Genomic DNA, 7690 nt, shown 5'->3' with positions numbered 1-7690 from the left:
TTCAAGTCTAGCCATAGCTTTTTCGAACTTCAAATTGATGGTATCAATGTGAGCACTAAGTTGAGCACCCAATTGAGTAATAGAGTCCACTTCATGCTTTCCTCCTCTAGTAGCCTTGCGAGGTCTACTATATTGTGAATTATGGACCGCCATTTCCTTAATCTTATTCCAAGTTTGATTATCGTCAACTTTGGTGAACATACCATTTGATCCCATGTTGAGAATGTTTCTTGAGTCTTCATAAAGACCATTCCAAAATTGTTGTACTAAGAACCACTCGCTAAGTCCTTTATGAGGACATGAGCGACAAATTCCTTTGAATCGGTCCCAAGCTTCATACAAAGATTCTTCATCTCTTTGCTTAAAGCCCGTAATTTGAGCTCTTAGCATGTTAGTCTTTTCCGGTGGGTAGAACTTTTTGTAGAAAGCTAGAGCCAATTTCTTCCAAGAGTCAATTCCGAGAGTAGCTTTATCAAGGCCTTTCGACCATTGTTTTGCGGTGCCAATTAGAGAAAAAGGGAATAAGACCCCTCGAATTTGGTCTTGAGTTACACCGGTTTGAGAAATCGCATCACAATAGTCACAAAAAGTCTCCATGTGAGAGTGAGGGTCTTCACTAGGCATCCCCCCAAATTGGCTTCTTTCGACTAATTGGATAAATGCGGATTTGGCAATGAAGTTTCCGGTTAAGTGTTGTGGTGTGGGAGTACCATTGGGTAGGTTCTCCTCGGTTGGTACGGAATGTGATGAAAATTTAGGCATTGTGGGTTGATTTTGTGTTGGATTCTCCTCACCTTCTCTTGCAAAAGGGTTGACGAACTCAATAGTGTTTGGTTGAATTTCGTGATCTTCTAGACATGCAAAATATCAAACAACTTGAAAATAATTCGAACAAACCTTGAGGAGTTTTACTTCCCCAAGGCAAAGAAAGACACAACTAATAACAATCTAAAAAAATCAAAATCAAGTTAACACCGTCCCCGGCAACGGCGCCATTTTTGGTCGGACTCTCTTGAGAGGTTTAGTTTTCGGTACTTGTCGTTAGGAGCACCTAGACCAAAACAATATTTATAACTTCACAAACAACTCTACTATTAGTAAAGAGGCAAGTAAAGGTCGGATCCCAAGGGACGGGTATTGAAGTAAGATTTTCAATTGTAAGTAGCGGTGTCTAGGGGTGTCACAATTTGGGGTTTGAAGTAGAAGATCACTAAACTAAATAGCAATGAAAGTAAACAAGCAAGATGATTAAAAAGGGGTGTAAACAATCGATAAAAGGCACTAGGGTGTCATGGGGTCATAGGGGATTCATTGGAATTGATCATACAAACATATTCTCAAATTATAAGCAAGCAATTATTGTTGTGATGGATCGAGTTGGTTTATATCTTACAATCCTAGGAAAGTTTGGGTCCCGGAGCCGAATCGATTAGATTGTACAACAGCTACAAGTCGACTTAATCTTCCCTACTCAACTATATGCATGGTCTAATGAGACTCGAGTTGGTTTATGTCTTACAAGTCTCATTGAAAAGGTAAGTGATGGGTAAAAAAATGAAAGGATTCATAGGCTCGCATTTCATCAAACATAACATGTGCATAAGTTGAGATCACAACAAGCAAGCAAATAAACTATGAAAATATATTAAATCAAACATGAATCATCCCCCATATTGGTTTCCCCTAATTACCCATTAACCCTAGTTAAGGAAACTCCTCACTCATTATCATGTTGAACATGCTAGCAAGGTTGTCAATCATACCAACAAAGTAAAACATGATGAATAAATGAAGATGATTGACAATAATTAAAAAGGGAGTAAGAGAATTATACCTACTAATGATTCCAATAATAAAGCAAAGGATAATATAAGTACTTGATGATTGATTGGAAGGTTGTCAATCTCCCAATAATAACCCAAATAATCTTCAATTACCCAAAATAGAAGATGAACAAAAGAGAGATTAAGAAAATGAGATTTGTATTAAGACTTGATTAAAAGTTGATTACAAGATTAAGAAGAGATTAGAATGATATAAACTACACTAAAGATTGATAAGAAGAACATGCTTATCTAATTAGACTAATGGGGTATTTGTAGTGGGGATTAGGTACACAAATTAGGGTTTACTAAGGGCTTAAATGACGATTAAGTCCTTGAGGAATCGCTCCTCTCAGAAAAATATGCGAGTCTCCTTTTTGCCGGTGTTTCCGAGATATGCGCATCCTTCATAGAACAAGGAGAAAATGGAAAGTTGTTGTAACACAATCCGAGCGTCCAAGGCATGGGACGAGCGGATTGTGGCCTTGTTGGACGAGCGGATTGTGGCCTTGTTGGACGAGCGGATTGTCTGGATGGACGGGCGGATTGTGGTGTTTTTGGACGGTCGTCCCTCGGCAAAAGACGCTCGGATTCCTGGTCTTGGACGGGCGTCCCGAGTGCAATCCGCTCGGATTCTGGGTCAGCCTCTTTCTTTCTTCTTTTCTTCCTCCTTCTTCCAACAATCCTCGGGGATCTTGTCGGAGATGCAAGGGTCTTTTCTCATCATTGCCCAACTACTACAATATGTACAAAGGCCTTCTAGTCTTGTCTTCTCTTTGATACTTGGTCATTGAATTCAATCAATTTAGCTCTATTTTGCCATGAAAATGCAAGGTTTGCACTCCTTTCCTACCAAGGGAACAAAACCTCAAAGAATATGCAAAACAAAGGACTAAAGACAATAAATGACCTAAATATGCACTAAAAAGCATGTGAACAAGGCTAATTCGGGGACTAGATATGCTCAAATAATGGTCACATCAAGTACAGCATTTCATCCTACGACAGATTGTCAGACATAGAGGAAAATCAAGACTCTAGAGGATATGTTACGAGCTTGTGTTATGGATTTTGGTGGTAGCTGGGAGTAGAGGTTGGATTTGATCGAGTTTTCTTACAACAACAGCTATCACACTAGTATTGGCATGGCGCCATTTGAGGCAGTGGTTTTAGGACCAGAGATGGTACATGAGATGGTAGAGCAGATTAAGCTGATCAGAGAGAGGATGAGAGCAGCCTAGGACTGACAAAAGAGTTATGCAGATCTACATAGACGGGATATAGAGTTTCAGGTTGGGAACAAGCTTCTTTTGAAAGTGTCTCCTATGCGTGAGATCGTGATATTTGGTAAGAAAGGGAAGTTGAATCAGAAGTTCATAGGGCCGTATGAGATCTTAGACCGTGTTGGAGAGGTTGCTTATCGGTTGGCTTTACCGTCTGCTTTGGATAGGGTACATAATGTGTTTCATGCGTCTCAGCTGCGGAAGTATGTTAGTGACCCGTCACATGTGTTAGAGGTGGAGAACATAGAGCTGGATGAGTCTTTGTCTTATCTTGAGGTGCCTAAACAGATTCTTGACCGGAAGGTTAGGAAAACTAGACATGGTGAGACAGTGTTGCTTAAGGTTCTTTGGTCTAATCATGAGGTTGAGGAGGCTACATGGGAGGCGGAAGAGGCTATGAGAGAGCGCTACCCGTCTCTTTTTGATCAGGTATGTATGATTACGGGGACGTAATCTTGTTTATTTTAGGGGGGGTAGGAGATGGTCACGAAGAGTTTTTACATCTTTTTATGTCGATTTTGATATAGTTAGTAGTTGTTTGAGTCGGGTTGAGTTTGGTTGGTAAGTATGTGTTGGAGTTTTTATGTTGAGTTTTGTTTTTGTTGTTGTGTCGGGAGAGTGTTAGTGTGTTTTTGTTTTGTTGTGCTTTGAACTTCGGGCACGAAGTTCTTTTTAAGGAGGGAATACTGTAATACTACGGTTTTTTGAGTCTGTGGGTACTCTATCGAGTGGGGCTTACTCTGTCGAGTAAGTATGTTTGGTATACGAAACAGTAGTCTGCCTATAGGGTACTCGATCGAGTAGCCTTGGCACTCGATCGAGTACGTGTCTTACTCGATGGAGTAAGTCGGTTATCGGGTGTTATTTAACGGGTTTTGTTAATAAGGCCGATTAATATATCATAACTTTCGTCATCTTCTTGTAGACACCTCATTTCTGCACCTCCCGCAAACCACTCGGTGATGATTGGGCCGCATGTTTGGTTCGCGGAACGATTTGTGACAGTTCGTAAGATTATCGTCAAGTGATTGCTCAAATATTAATGTCGACCTCTTAGTTGTCATCTACGTCCTGATACGGTCGTTTTGGCAATAATTAGAGTACATTCGAGTCCTGGTCAAAACCGTCTCCATTTTTCGATAATCTGTTAAATTCCGAGTCGGAATGTCTTTGGAATGTTCCGGATATTTCTATTCCATATTTCATAAATTTTATCTTTTGGCAAATAATATCCCGTAATATTCACAAGATAATCGAATTATTTCCGTCCTACCATAACTCAAACGCGGAAATCTTTCTTGACGGGGAGGAAACCTCACGGGAATAGACGCAGCAGTCTTTGCGCCTCTTCCAAGAGACGATGGGCTGCTGCGCCTTTTCCCAGGCCCTTCTTTGCATGATTTACGTATTTTTTTCATATCTTTTCGAGATTCACTTCCAAAGAGTCTCCGAAACCCTAATTCCTTCACGTGATTAGTATAAATAGGAGCCTTTGTTCCTCATATTTCTCACGCGAGTGTCCGCCCTTCTCTTCTCCCTTTGCATTCTAGACTTCGTTCTTACTAATTGGCGCCTACGTGCTTGGACTTCCGACCACGTAAGCTCGGATCTTTCCGGGTACCAGCCTCTCCGTTGCATGACCGACCAATTTGACCAACTACACTCAATCAACTTTAATTAATCAATTTATTTCAATCGTTTTCCTCTTACGAGGGCACTCTCTTTGCATTCGCGTCGAGCATCACTAGTCGATATCTTAGTTCTTCTCGTTTCGTCAACATGTAAGTCTGAGGGTGTATAATCCTTATTTATTTATTGTACTTTTAATTATTGTATCAATTGTAAGATTCACGTCGAAAATACCAATTAAAACCGATTTCTAAAACCGTGCTTTAAAACCCTTTTTTACGGATTTTTAAGATCGATGATCGAGAAAAAGACGCAAGAATCGCTGCGCCTCTTCTAGGAGCAGCAGTTCTGCTGCGCCTCTTCGTGAGGGGCGTGATTTCGCTTCTTTCTTCTTCCTTCGTCCTCTGTAATTCGTCAATCTTGTTTTGATGGTTTCGTTTGCTTGATTAATTCTTCTTTCACATGATAGTTTAATAATCACATGTATATTTTATTCATCATTCACTCATCCACATGTTTAATTCATTAAATCCGACTTAAATCCCTAATAATTCAATATTTGCGGGTTTTCGTCATTAGATTTAATTCCGGGTTGTAGAGATTCAATATGTTCATATTGAGTTTCTGGAATTCATCGTTGATATATTTTCATCTGTTTATTCATTAATTCGTCATCATTCATCATGTTTAGTCTAAATTAATTTAGTTAGTTTGTTTAATTCACTAATTAACATCATTATTTCATGTAATTAATCCGTTTACATCCGTCTCATCCGTGTTTATCGCTTTCATGACCCCTTCATATGTTAAATAACATGCTAATCACTTTCATCCGAGTCAAATAATCTAATTAATCCATAAAATTAACAATTAACATTAACGATTTGCAGTTCCGGCTTCACAGCCAGAACTCACCCTTGGAACAGACGCAAAGAATCGATGCGCCTCTTCAGGGCGCGATCTCTCTGCGCTGTTCGGATGAGTTTCGTCCGAACTCCGTTTCTGCCTTGACGTAGTTTAATTAATTTACGTATTAATCAACTATTAACCGTATTATCGCCTTCTGTTTTGTTCGTTGATTTATTTCTTTTATTTCTTTTATTTCGTTTTCTCAAATTATCCGTTTTAAAGGTATTTTCGACATAAATCGCCTAATCCGTTGTAATCATTGTAAATTTTCATTATTGTAATTTATAATTATTGTATTTCTTTTATTGCTTGAGTGTTTTCACATGTAATTGAGCATTAAATCCTACTTCGACCTAATTGTATGATTAAATTAATTGTTCACCGACTTAGTATTAATTTTCACATGTTAGGATTAAAACTTGGATGTTGCATTACATGCATATAACCGACGATATATCAAGTATGAATAACTTCCCTAATCATTAGTAGAGGCCGCTATCGAGGCGGGCGGGATTAGGTGTTCGATCAAAAGAGCTTCCTAATCTGTACCCTCACCCCTTACCCGGATCTCGTGAGCACCCGTGTTCATTGGCATCCACGAGAGTCATTCTAGACATAGAATGCTAAGGGTAACGATTGCTTAGTGTTCATGTCACTACTTTGTGTCTTGACATGACACGAGGTATTCGAACGGTTCCAATTTCCCATAAAAATTGGTGGCGACTCCTTACAAAATGCAAACGCTTGTCCCCGTTTCTCACCAAGCGCCCCCGTGGGCGGCCCGCTGTCCACAGTTTGGCGACTCCGCTGGGGATAATACACTTACGTGTAGCAAGGGTGAAACTTGAACAAGGTTAGGGAATAAGTTTGTACAAGACAATTGTCGGTTTTCATAACTCGGTCTTCCTAGACCGTTTTATTCGGCTTTCCTAGGCCCAACCCAACCCATTCGACCAATCGTCCCGTCTAAACGGTCCTAATTCTTATTTGGGCCTAAGGATGGATAGCGATTGACGTCATCCATACCATGGTACTTACTCTTGTTTGTATCAAGGACCTTCACTACTTGAGGAAATGGACTAGGAATCGGCCTTACTCTTGTTTGGCACGAGCCTCTCCACAGACTTCGGGTTTGATGGTTCGGTATGGCAACCCACCCTTTAAACCAAAACTCTTCTAAATGCACTCAGCATCCCGTTATAATGCTTGTATAAATGTGTAAACCCTACGTGATCACCACTTCTAAACAAAACCATGACGAATTTTCAAACAATCAAAATCCTTATTTTCAAACAAGAATTTCGAAATAGGCCTTTAATTAGCGCAAAATCCGGTCAAAACTCTGTCCGTTTGTCGCGTCAAAATTCGGGCCACAAGCCCATTTCAAAACCTCACTTCGAGTCCACTCCTACAACTACACTACAGTTGACTAGGACACACATTTTCAAAGACCTTGTCTTTCTTCAAAACTCACTCAACACAAGTGGCACACACCCACTTCACAAGTCAAAACTTTTCTTCTTTTAGCAAGTGTGATAGAATGGTCGATCATGTTTTGATTCGTCGCCGATCTCATATCCAAGTTTCCAAGATGCCTGGGTCAAGTGATGAAACAAACCTCCAGCAAATTCAAGAAAGTAATGATCGAATCCTAGCCGCGATAACCCAAATGCAAATCACTCAAGAACAAACCTATGACCGCCTTGAACTTATCGAAGGCCGCATCTTTGATGTAGAGGGAAAGTTGCCTCCCCCTAAAAGTGAAATACTACGTTTCTCCGATGACGAGTCTAAAGATGAGAATCCAATCCTAGGAACAACTGCAGCCGAGAAAAGACTCCAATACCTAGAGGAACAATTGATGTACCTTAAGGGGGATGACATTTATAGGGAAAACAATCGCAAATATGAAGCCGTCAATTCCAAATTGCCCACTAACTTTAGCATGACGGATATCCCTAAGTTTAAAGGACATGAGAACCCTTTGAACCACATCCGCGCCTTCAAGGACTACATGTCTATCAAAGGCATCAAACCCGAGATGTT

The 7690-nt window shown here is 40.1% G+C and overlaps 1 non-coding gene across 1 annotated transcript; it reads left to right on the top strand.

The window, feature by feature from the left end:
* Positions 1-283: 283 nt before the first annotated feature.
* LOC141597854 (small nucleolar RNA R71) lies at positions 284-390 on the top strand. Its single transcript, XR_012523067.1, has one exon. It is a non-coding gene; the product is annotated as a small nucleolar RNA R71 (small nucleolar RNA).
* Positions 391-7690: the final 7300 nt, after the last annotated feature.

Source organism: Silene latifolia, chromosome 8 (genome assembly GCF_048544455.1).
Source record: "Silene latifolia isolate original U9 population chromosome 8, ASM4854445v1, whole genome shotgun sequence".
NCBI lineage: Eukaryota > Viridiplantae > Streptophyta > Magnoliopsida > Caryophyllales > Caryophyllaceae > Silene > Silene latifolia.
This window is presented reverse-complemented; position numbering and strand designations above follow the sequence as displayed.